At 51.1% G+C, this 12,116-nt stretch overlaps 1 long non-coding RNA gene across 1 annotated transcript; it reads right to left on the reverse strand.

Moving 5' to 3' along the window:
* Positions 1-2,166: 2,166 nt before the first annotated feature.
* Positions 2,167-2,584, reverse strand: LOC128813995 (uncharacterized). Its single transcript, XR_008439242.1, has 3 exons — positions 2,538-2,584; positions 2,416-2,456; positions 2,167-2,334 (listed from the first exon to the last, which is right to left on the reverse strand). It is a non-coding gene; the product is annotated as an uncharacterized LOC128813995 (long non-coding RNA).
* Between the last annotated feature and the right edge of the window lie 9,532 nt (positions 2,585-12,116).

Here is a 12,116-nt window from a genome sequence, read left to right on the forward strand (position 1 = left end):
CACAGAAACCAACAGTCATCCACCGTGACCGCCTCCTTCACATTGCACGCAAACTCACCGTCGCTCTCGTTTCAACCGCTCCGTTAAGCCCCTGCAATCGTTGTTCCTCGGGAACGTGGTTCCCGGGAGCCTCCGAAAAAATCCTCCTGCCTGACGAAAACCCCGGTCCCGGGACGGTCCGCCTCCAAACTTTGGCGATGAACGTCGCCTCGCGGACCGGCCGGGACCGAGGAAAAAAAAACCCAGCCGGGGGGAAAAAAAAAAAAACCCCCCGGCTGGGGATTTTTTATTCTAAATTTAAAAATGAGCTGAAAAACCTGAAAGGCAAAGGCCATACGCACAAGGTTAGAACCGGTCAACACGCACACACACACAAACACACACGCACGGAGCCCTCCTGCAGCTTACCCACAAACCCACCCTCGCTCTCGTCTCAACCGCTCCCCTAACCCCCGGCCGTCGACACGCATGCACGACGCTCCTCGGGAACGTGGTTCCCGGGAGCCTCCGAAAAAATCCTCCTGCCTGACGAAAACCCCGGTCCCGGGACGGTCCGCCTCCGAACTTTGGCGATGAACGTCGCCTCGCGGACCGGCCGGGACCGAGGAAAAAAAAACCCAGCCGGGGGAAAAAAAAAAAAACCCCCCGGCTGGGGATTTTTTATTCTAAATTTAAAAATGAGCTGAAAAACCTGAAAGGCAAAGGCCATACGCACAAGGTTAGAACCGGTCAACACGCACTCACACCTACAGACACAAGCTCTCACAGACAGAGACGGACAATCACGCTCTCTCACGCGCTCTTCCGCTTACACGCTGACTGCGACCCTTAATTGAAACGCTACGTTGACGCTTCGGCGCGTCTTCTGACCGCGGCTCTTCGACGCGGCTCTACGTGTAGGGACCCGGGGACCTGCGAGACGACAGAGACGACGGGAGACGAGTGACTATCTGACGGCTAGCAGCTATTCCCGCTCCGGGTCCATAAATTTTGTACCCAAAACCCCCATAGAAGACAGATGAACTGTAAAGTTTTATAACTGCTCTACCTAACCGTGACTACGCGCCTGGGCAGGGCAGCTCCGATCGTAAGTGGCACGACAGAGGCGTGTACAACATAAGCCAAGGTAGGTACATACAATATATGCACAATATAAGCCAACGTAGGTACATACAGTATAAGTCCATACAATATAAACCGACATAGGTACATACGACATAAGTACATACAATATAAGCACATACAGTATAAGCCAACATAGGTAGGTACAACCTAAGCACGTACAATATAAGCCGACATAGATACAATATAAGTGAGGACTTGACGTAACTCTCCGGAAGATCAATTGTTGAGCCCTATACCCTTTGAGAAGGCGCAAGCTACGGAACTACTGCGGTCAGGTGATGAGGGTCTAATATGCTCCCTCTAGAAGTCCGAGAGAATAGCACGGGAAGAGAAGGCGCTACCTAAGGTGAGAAGGAAGATGGATGAGAACGTCTCCTGTACTTCTTCCCGTCTCAAAAAGTAAAAATGTAACGATGCCGGAATAAGCGATATCCAGGAAGGTACACGAGTAAAATATGGCCGATACGGCAGAGAACAATGCCGATAAAGCCTCGAGATGTAACAAAGGCCTATGACGCAGAAATCAATGGACACGGACGACATAACACAGACACGGACGACATAACACAGACACGGACGACATAACACAGACACGAGTGGAAACTGCCTGGCAGTTCCACCTTATGGACCCAACATTGCTAGTCCAAGATGAGTCATAGGCCGATGATGCCAAAGGAAAGAAAGCCCTAGGGCAATAGCATGTGATGATGAAATTTAACTCCTTTCAAGATGTTAGTGCCAAAGGACTTAAGAGGAAGCCTAAGAAGCTCAGTAGGCCTAGACAAGAAAGCGATGACTATGGCGTGACCGTGGCTAGAGCTCCGGACGTGAAGGCGGGCTCCTCGGGTGAAAAGATCCACGACGACGTCGAGAGTCGAAGAAGGCCGCCGACGCAAACCTCGCGAGGACGCGAAGACGGATCGGAACTGCCCTGCCCGGCGAAGACTCTGGTGAGGCTGAGGAGAAACCCTCTCCCTCTGCTTCCGAGGGGCCCGTCCCACTATGGGCCTCTCCTCTAAGCTAAGATGAAATTGTCTCCTGTGATAGTAAAGGTTTTTCCCCTTCTCCCACCTACTGGCCCCGACACTTAGCTTTTGCAAGACGACCGGACAAAATCCATCGTCAGCCGGACGTGGACGGCGACATGTTCTCTACGTCCGCTTCGGTGCTGCCGTTTCCAAACTTCAGCTATGCGCCTCCTCACGATACCTAACACAAAACAGAAAATGCAACTGGCGCCCTGCAAAAGAGGAATCCCCGGAACTCTGACGCACCGCTGCCCCGGCTCACCTGAAATCTTGATGCGACTCAACAGGCTGCCAGGAGGATACCTACAAAACAAAAAGGTATAGGCTTAGCGTGCTGCCGCATAACGGTCACCTATGAGTCACCCTGCCTAAATGCCGACTCACCCGCTTGACTCTGTTCCTTCACACGCCTAGGGCGGCAATGACACCTGCAAAGAAACAAAGCAAAAAAAACCACACTGAGATACTGAGAAAAGACCACCACACTGACCTGACAAGTACGCCCACCTACACCTTAAGCTTGCACCCACCTGGCCTCAGACACCTGGGATCAGAGACATCTCGCAAGAGGACTGCCTAAAATAAAAATAATAAAAAAAAAAGGGGTTGCTTAGACTTTCACCAGAAACTGAGACCTGTGCGAGAACAACTGCTTCTGTCCACTGCTCACCTGGCACACTTGGCCTTGACTGCCGCTATCTGCCTGGACTTCCTAATAATAAAGACAAAGAACAGTGCTGTAACATAGTCACCATGTATGCTTCCCCTGCAAATACAAACAGTGACTGACCTTCTCAGGGAAAACCCCCTGACCCAGGAGGGGCGCTCTGCCACAGATCTTAAATGTCTGCATCTGAAAGAAAGTTAGGAGAAAATTCAAACAACTGTAGGATAACTTAACAGGTCCCAGCATCCTGTGTGAATCTAGGAATACCATCTAGAATACAACTACATCCCCCATTCCAAATTGCAGGTCTCCAGGACTTGTGCAATTACACCAGGCTATGCAGCAGGACAGAGCAGCTCCGGGACAAATATGTGCAGACACCCGTGACACGGGACGGGACACGACAAACGAGGGGACGCCACCAGGAGAAAAATCTCTTGGCGAGAAAAATGCCCGCGAGGACAGAGAGATTGCGGAACGAGATGACCTAGGTGAGACGGACGGCTCGGAGCCGATGAGGCTCAAAGAACCCTGCAGGAAGAAGATGCTAAGAAAACGATGTCTTCCGAGATCTGCACTAGCGGATGCCTGAAAAGCCTACGGTAAGAATGAGCTACCTAGCTCGGCGTTCTCACAAGTCCTAAGCCGCTATAATGGATCGTTGGGGTGTGCGGCTGTCGCTACCGCTCAGAACGAGACCTTAAAAGACATCCGACCGGATGCTTCTAAAGACAGATACGACTGCGATGCCTGTCGGGACTCCCGAGTCAACAGGCCTGTGGCGTTGGGGCCGGGCCGAGGAACGCAAAGATCACAGATGCCAAGATGACCCTCAGACAGCTAAGGTAAAAAAAGACAAGTGACGTGACAGACCCAAACAACACAGAATGCACAAGAGACAAGTGACACGACACACACCGGAACTGCTCTGCCCTGCGCACCTCAGCGCTGAGATCAAAAGAGACGCTTTCCCTTTAGGTGGCCTAATGAGACACTTCTTAGACATCCCCATCTCCAAAGCAGACTCAAAAATCCCTTCCGGGCAGTCCCAAGCCAGCACCCCCGCTTCCCTCCCCTCAGCGGGTCATAGCCCTTGACTTATCTTGCACACTTCTGGGCGTGCAAATCCCTGTCGAGTGCAAAAGAAGGCCACCTCCCCGTCTGGGAAGTTCCAGCTGTCACCAGGCTCTTATCTCTTCGTCTGCCAAGACAAAGAAAAGGAAACATCAGCGCACAATCTTAACAGCACATGGGCTAAAACCTGACAATTCTGCTACTCGCCTTCTCCTAAGAGGGCCCTGGCGTTCGGGCCGCACGCTTCGGCCGTGCTCCGAGGCCGACGCTGCCGTCACGAGGTACGCCTAGGTTAAGTGGAGACAAGGTGACTGGGCACGGCTGAAACTGGAGTGGACCCCCTCTCCTCCTCCCTACCTCCCCGACTCACCGCAGCTCCTCGGCCGTTCCCGTGAGCTACCCAGACGGGACCTTGAAATACAAGATGTGTGGGCTTCATCACGGGGTCCCGTCATACTTCCGGAGAGCTCGCGAGTGCAGGAAACCCGGTCCGTCCGCCACCTGATGACATGGGCTTAGCGTACGCCGAGTGGATGGCCTAAAGCACGCAAATGAGAACGGATGGTTAGAGGTGCACCAGAAACTGAGACCTGTGCGAGAACAACTGCTTCTGTCCACTGCTCACCTGGCACACTTGGCCTTGACTGCAGCTATCTGCCTGGACTTCCTAATAATAAAGACAAAGAACAGTGCTGTAACATAGTCACCATTTATGCTTCCCCTGCAAATACAAACAGCGACTGACCTTCTCAGGGAAAACCCCCTGACCCAGGAGGGGCGCTCTGCCACAGATCTTAAATGTCTGCATCTGAAAGAAAGTTAGGAGAAAATTCAAACAACTGTAGGATAACTTAACAGGTCCCAGCATCCTGTGTGAATCTAGGAATACCATCTAGAATACAACTACATCCCCCATTCCAAATTGCAGGTCTCCAGGACTTGTGCAATTACACCAGGCTATGCAGCCGGACAGAGCAGCTCCGGGACAAATATGTGCAGACACCCGTGACACGGGACGGGACACGACAAACGAGGGGACGCCACCAGGAGAAAAATCTCTTGGCGAGAAAAATGCCCGCGAGGACAGAGAGATTGCGGAACGAGATGACCTAGGGGAGACGGACGACTCGGAGCCGATGAGGCTCAAAGAACCCTGCAGGAAGAAGATGCTAAGAAAACGATGTCTTCCGAGAACTGCACTAGCGGATGCCTGAAAAGCCTACGGTAAGAATGAGCTACCTAGCTTGGTGTTCTCACAAGTCCTAAGCCGCTATAATGGATCGTTGGGGTGTGCGGCTGTCCCTACCGCTCAGAACGAGACCTTAAAAGACATCTGACCGGATGCTTCTAAAGACAGATACGACTGCGATGCCTGTCGGGACTCCCGTGTCAAAAGGCCTGTGGCGTTGGGGCCGGGCCGAGGAACGCAAAGATCACAGATGCCAAGATGACCCTCAGACAGCTAAGGTAAAAAAAGACAAGTGACGTGACAGACCCAAACAACACAGAATGCACAAGAGACAAGTGACACGACACACACCGGAACTGCTCTGCCCTGCGCACCTCAGCGCTGAGATCAAAAGAGACGCTTTCCCTTTAGGTGGCCTAATGAGACACTTCTTAGACATCCCCATCTCCAAAGCAGACTCAAAAATCCCTTCCGGGCAGTCCCAAGCCAGCACCCCGCTTCCCTCCCCTCAGTGGGTCATAGCCCTCGACTTATCTTGCACACTTCTGGGCGTGCAAATCCCTGTCGAGTGCAAAAGAAGGCCACCTCCCCGTCTGGGAAGTTCCAGCTGTCACCAGGCTCTTATCTCTTCGTCTGCCAAGACAAAGAAAAGGAAACATCAGTGCACAATCTTAACAGCACATGGGCTAAAACCTGACAATTCTGCTACTCGCCTTCTCCTAAGAGAGCCCTGGCGTTCGGGCCGCACGCTTCGGCCGTGCTCCGAGGCCGACGCTGCCGTCACGAGGTACGCCTAGGTTAAGTGGAGACAAGGTGACTGGGCACGGCTGAAACTGGAGTGGACCCCCTCTCCTCCTCCCTACCTCCCCGACTCACCGCAGCTCCTCGGCCGTTCCCGTGAGCTACCCAGACGGGACCTTGAAATACAAGATGTGTGGGCTTCATCACGGGGTCCCGTCGTACTTCCGGAGGGCTCGCGAGTGCAGGAAACCCGGTCCGTCCGCCACCTGATGACATGGGCTTAGCGTACGCCGAGTGGATGGCCTAAAGCACGCAAATGAGAACGGACGGTTAGAGGTGCACCAGAAACTGAGACCTGTGCGAGAACAACTGCTTCTGTCCACTGCTCACCTGGCACACTTGGCCTTGGCTGCAGCTATCTGCCTGGACTTCCTAATAATAAAGACAAAGAACAGTGCTGTAACATAGTCACCATGTATGCTTCCCCTGCAAACACAAACAGCGACTGACCTTCTCAGGGAAAACCCCTTGACCCGGGATTGGGGGCTCTGCTACAGATTTAATCTGCCTGCATCTGAAAGAAAGGTAGGAGTAATGTCAAACGGCTGCAGGATAACTTAACAGCACCAAACATGTCAATCTACGAATACAATCTAGAGCCCAACAACGCCCCGCATCAGAAATTTCAACTCCTGGGACTTGTCCTGTTACAGGCTATGCAGCAGGGCAGAGCAGTTCCGGGACAAATACGTGCAGACACCCGTGACACAGGACAGAACGTGACAAACCAGGGGACGTGACAGGGAGAGAGAGCTCTTGGTGAGAAGAATGCCGGCGAGCGCCGGGAGAATGCGGAACGAGATGACCTAGGTGAGACGGACCGCTCGGAGCCGATGAGGCTCAGAGAACCCTGCAGGAACAAGATGCTAACAGAATGATTTCTTAAGAGAACTGCAGAGAGGAATGTTTTACGGTCCGAAGGCTCTAGCTAGCTTTGCATTCTTATCGGTCCTAATCGGCTATAAGGGATCATTGCGGTGTGTGGCTGTTGACACAGCTCAGAGCAAGACCTTAAAAGACATCTGACTGGATGCTTCTAAAGGGAGATGCAATTCAGATGCCTGTCTGACCTCTGGAATCAAGAGTCCTATTGCACTGGTGCCCGTCCAAGGAATGCGGAGATCACGGATGCCAAAAATGAGGCCGGGGTTTCCGATAGGGCCCTCAAAGGGCTAAGGTAAAAAAGCCATGTGACACGAAATACCCAAACACACAGAATGCACAATAGACAAGTGACACAACACACACCGGAACTGCTCTGCCCTGAGCACTGTGATCAAAAAAAACCCTTTCCCTTTAGGTGGCCTAAGTGGATACTTCTTGCACATCCCTGCCACCTAAGCTGATTCAAAAAACGCTCCCAGCGCCTCGCTTTCATCCCCTCTCAAGGTCGTAGCCCTCGACTTATCTCTCGGACATCCGGGGATGAGAATCCACGTCGCGTGCGAACGGAGGCCGCCTCGCCTGCTGGGAATTTTCTTACGATCGCCGGGCTGTAGTCCCTTGCTCGACTACAATCGAGAACACCAAACATCACTGCGTGATCTTAGCTGTACAACGGACAAAACCCAGCAGTTCTGCTACTCACCGTTCTCCTCAGAATGCCCGGCTCCTCGGGCCGCACGCTTCGGCCGTGCTCGGAGGCTGACGCCGTCATCGCAGGGTATGCCTGGGTTGAGAAGAGACAAAGTGACTCGGCATTGCTGAAACCTAAGTGGACCCTGGCTCCCTCTCCCTACCTCGGCGACTCACCGCAACTCCTCGGCCCTTGCCAAAGGCTACCCGGATGGGACCTTGAAATACAAAATTTCAAGGCTTCATCACGGCCCTGAAATACTTCCAGAGGACTCACGAGCACAGGAAACCCGGTCCGTCGGCTGGTTGGTGACGGGGGCTTGGCATACTCCGAGTGGATTGCCTAAAGCACACAAACAAGAATGGAGGCTTTAGAGTTGCACCAGAAATTGAGACCTGAGTGAGAACACCTGTTTCTGCAACCGGTCACTGCTCACCTTGACTGCAGAGATCCAGATTTAATGCCTAAAAATAAAGACAGAAAACAGTACTGTAACACACAGTCACCATTTATACTTCCACTGCAGAGACAAACGGTGACTGACCTGCTCAGGGGAACCCCCTCTCCAGGGACTGGGGGGGCTCTGCCACAGATTTAATCCACCTGCATCTGAAAGAGAGTTAGGACAAAAGTCAAATGGTTGCAAGATAACTTAACAGCTGCAAACACCTTATGCCAATCTAGGAATACCATCTAGAGTCCAACTACACCCTGCACTGCAAATTTCAAGTCCCCAGAACTTATCCTATTACACCAGGCTATGCAGCAGGGCAGAACAGCTCTGGGACAAATATGTGCAGACACCCGTGACACAGGACGGGACAAACGAGGGGACGCTAAACACAAACGACACGTTATGACACAAACGACACGTTATGATACAAACGGCGTGACACACGGATGATAACTTCCTGGCGAGAAGAATAATGGCGAGGAGTGAGAGGATGCCAAAAGAGATGACCGATGCTCTGGCAGTGGTGGATGGAGGAGGCTCTAAGGAGCAGAAGAGCTCCTGGAGAAGACTGGAACAGAGTGACCCGTTAAAAGAACTGTTGGTCACAATGATCCGGATGGCTGTGAGACAATGCTACGTTTAGAATGCTTTCCATATCCGTACAATCTGGTAAGCCCCAGGATGTTACAGCTCGTGGCTGGAAAGGATGGATGGCGATACGGCCGGGAAGGAGGCCTCAAAAGACGTCCGACTCGATGCTTCGGAGATGCGACCGAGAGAGATGGCCGAGCCCGCCGGTAAAAGAACGAACGATATCGGCGTCGTGCCGAGAAGCGCGAGCGTTCGAGAACCCAGAGATGCTGGCTGATGCTTGTGTTAAGGCCCTTGAGGGGAAAAGGCAGGGATATCTGATCCAAGGGACCCCAAAGACACACCAGATAACACGGTACATGGGACAACACAACACGGACCGGAACTGTTCTGCACTGCACACCCTACAGCTGCAATCAAAAGTAGAGCCTCTCCCTTTAGCTGTCCTAAGAGGCCCCTTAGAAGATATCCCTTTATCCTCTGCTAGTTTTCAAATCTATCCCAGGAATTTCCAATCCACTACTCCCATCTCCAGGCTGTGGCCCCGACTTATCTTTTGGGTGATGGGTGATGTGAATCCAGGTTGGACCTGAAATGAGTCTACCTCAGAGGGCCGTGTGATCGCCTGTTAGCCTCTTAGTCGGTTACAATAAAGAACAGCAAAATCAATGCATGAGTTTAGTGTCACGTGGGCCAAATCCCAGCAAGTCAGCTACTTATCCTCTTCTGAGCGTGCCTGGGTCCTCAAGTCTCCAGCTTCATCCTGAGTCCAAGGCTATGGCTGTTATTATGAGTGGCACCTGGATTAGAGAGAGGCAAAGTTACATGGCATTTCTGTGAGTGCAGTGGATGAGCTCGTGTGCTGTACGACGCACGAATGCCTCTGCTATGCTTGTGAAAAGCCTTGGGGGGGTCCTCAAATAGACACCATTTCTCACCCTGCTACCTTCAAAACCCCCCACAATAACTCCTAACCGGGCACCCTGCTCACTCTCCCTCTCCTAGTCACAATCCTCAACTCATCTGAAGCCTCAATCTCAAACATCATCTTTGACACAGGGCAGATACCTTTTGTGACGCAATGAATCTGCTGAAAAAATGTTGTACTTGACACAACCTGGAGTTGCAGGAAGTTGGACTCCTCCTAAAAAAAAAAAAAAAAAAACAAAACAAAATCATAAATTACAAAAACACCTTACCACCCCTGAATGCAAAACCCAAATCATGAACTTAAATACTCCCTGTATTCAAGGTTGTTTTCTTCACAGTCTCTTCAAAGCCTCTGTTGCTTTAGATGCCCAAAAGCACCTGCTGAAAACAACCTGAGATAAGCTGAAAGAGCCTCTTCACCAAAATGAGAGGAGAGCTCTTACCCCAGCAGATTCCAGAGAGGGAATGAAGGCCCCTGGTAAAGGCTGGGGTTAATATACCCCTGATTGGGCCCGCCTCTCGTTCCCACAATGCCTGGGAAAGGAGAGGGGCAAATCCCACATGGTATAAAAGTCCTCAGAGTGGCTGCAGCTGTTTGGCTCCTCTGACTTGAATTCGAGGGGAGTAAAGGGCTTGCTACAGAAGAAAACTCTCCAGGGAAATGACAGCACTTTCTTTTTTGCTACAACTACTTAGAACAAAAGGGCAGAAAGCTGGTAAGAAATAAACTTTGTTTATTTGAAAATAAAAAAGAAATAAAACTTTGTTTTTAGGCAGCATAGCTAGATAAGTTGGGTAATTTGCTGTTAACTTATATAATTATTCCTCAGGGACTACTAAGTAGTACTCCACTTGTGACTAAGTAGGGTGGAGAAGAATACTAATTATATGAACAGTCTGTCTCCTTGGGACTACTACCTAGGGCTATCTACATTATAAATAAAAATAAGAAAAATAATAGCCTCCCAGGCAGCATAAAGATTAAGTACATGCCAGGCTTGCCCTGCTCTGAGATATTTAGTCCTAGGGTGCAGAAAGAAGTGCCCTGAAAGGTAGTTTTAAACCCTTAAAATGCTGAAAAAGACAGAGCCTCCTTCAAGTGAAGCCTTTAACAGCAGGAAATGGGGCAGTTACCTCCGCTGAAACTGATACAATGGCAAATGAATGTCTTCTGCCCTTTAATTCAATCCCCGAGAATATTGGGAAAAGAGGGGTTTTCCTCGCTTTAAATCTCTCCAGTGATGAAGAAAGAGGGATTTTCCCCTCAATCCAAACCCTTAAGAAGGAGGGACAGCTGGGCTTTCCCCTCAATTTAAGCCTTAGGACAACACAAAGGGTTACCCTTAATTCAAATGCAGTTACCCTTAATTCAAACCCATAAAAAACATTATCAAGGTTTTCCCCTTCTATTTAATCTGGAAAATAATGGAAAATGGGGATTCCCTGTCAATTAACACCCCTAACAGCATAGAAAAGGCAGGGATTCTTTCCACTGAGACCATTAAAATTGCAGGGAAAGTGGATTCCCTCACGATTTGAACACAAGAAATAATGGAAAAGGAAGCTTTTTCTCTCCATTTAAACTCCTTTTCTCCTACTAAGCCCTCTCTTTTCTGGGACTGCTGTGGAAGGTCTGGGGGTTCTAGGGAAGGGCTGACACAATAAAAGGGGAAAGCTGAAAGCTCTCCCCTGGAACCCCACATGCTGCCTGGCCTGCTCAGGTGCTGACCCTTGGCAAGAGGGCTCTTCCCTTGGCATTTTCTCAAAGGGATGCTCCGTGCCCAGGTGGGTCTGGCTGCTCCCCAGTCCCTGCTGGATGTTCCAACCATAGTTCCTGGAGGAACGCTTGGAATAGCCCTGTTAGGCCCTCTGGACTAGCAGCTCCCTCTGCAGGTGTGCCCAGGTAACCCTCTGAAAGCGGCTTGTCACACGGGGGGCTGCGACACTTTGGAGTGGGGGATGAGGTGAAGAAAGGTCCTGTGGGGAGTTCCCTCCCCCACGCAGCCCTTTGTCTGCCCCTTAAACAATGGGGTGTCAGACTTTGCTTGCCAAGGAAATTAACAGTCTTTCCTCTCTGTCTGCCCCTAGCCAAACAGGAATTGCATCCAAAATTGCAGACAGCGAACGATTTCTCACAGACCACAGATGCCAACACCAAGAACTCTTGCTGTCCTCGGGGTGAAGCACACCACCAGTGAACAGACATCAATACACGGTGAGAAAGAGTTTGGTTTTACAGGGAAAAGGACCAGCGATTGCGTCCAGAGGTCAGTGGCCCCAAATGACATTATGCAACCTCAAGGTCCGAACGGTGCAAGATTTACAAGGGAGCAAAACTGCCCCCACCGAAAATTCGGGCTGCCCTGGCAGTGACAAGAACCTCCTGCAAACTAGCATAAAAATCGGGAGTGGTGTTTTTTGTTTCACAGGGAAAAGGGCTGGGGATCAAGTTCAAGGGGCCTGTGGCTCTGATAAGGCGGTTCCCTCCACAAATCTCAATAAGGCAGGCTGAGTCCCACACCCAAATTGTCACCACCAAGAATTTCTGCTGCCCTGACAGTCCCAAGGGAACCCTGCAAACTGACATCAGGAAACTGGGCTGGCCACTTTTCTTTCCCAAGGAAAAAGGACCGGTCTGTGTCTCCAGGGGCCTGTGGCCCTGAAGTGGCCCGACACCTCCA

This window comes from Vidua macroura, chromosome 13 (assembly GCF_024509145.1).
Source record: "Vidua macroura isolate BioBank_ID:100142 chromosome 13, ASM2450914v1, whole genome shotgun sequence".
Taxonomy (NCBI): domain Eukaryota; kingdom Metazoa; phylum Chordata; class Aves; order Passeriformes; family Viduidae; genus Vidua; species Vidua macroura.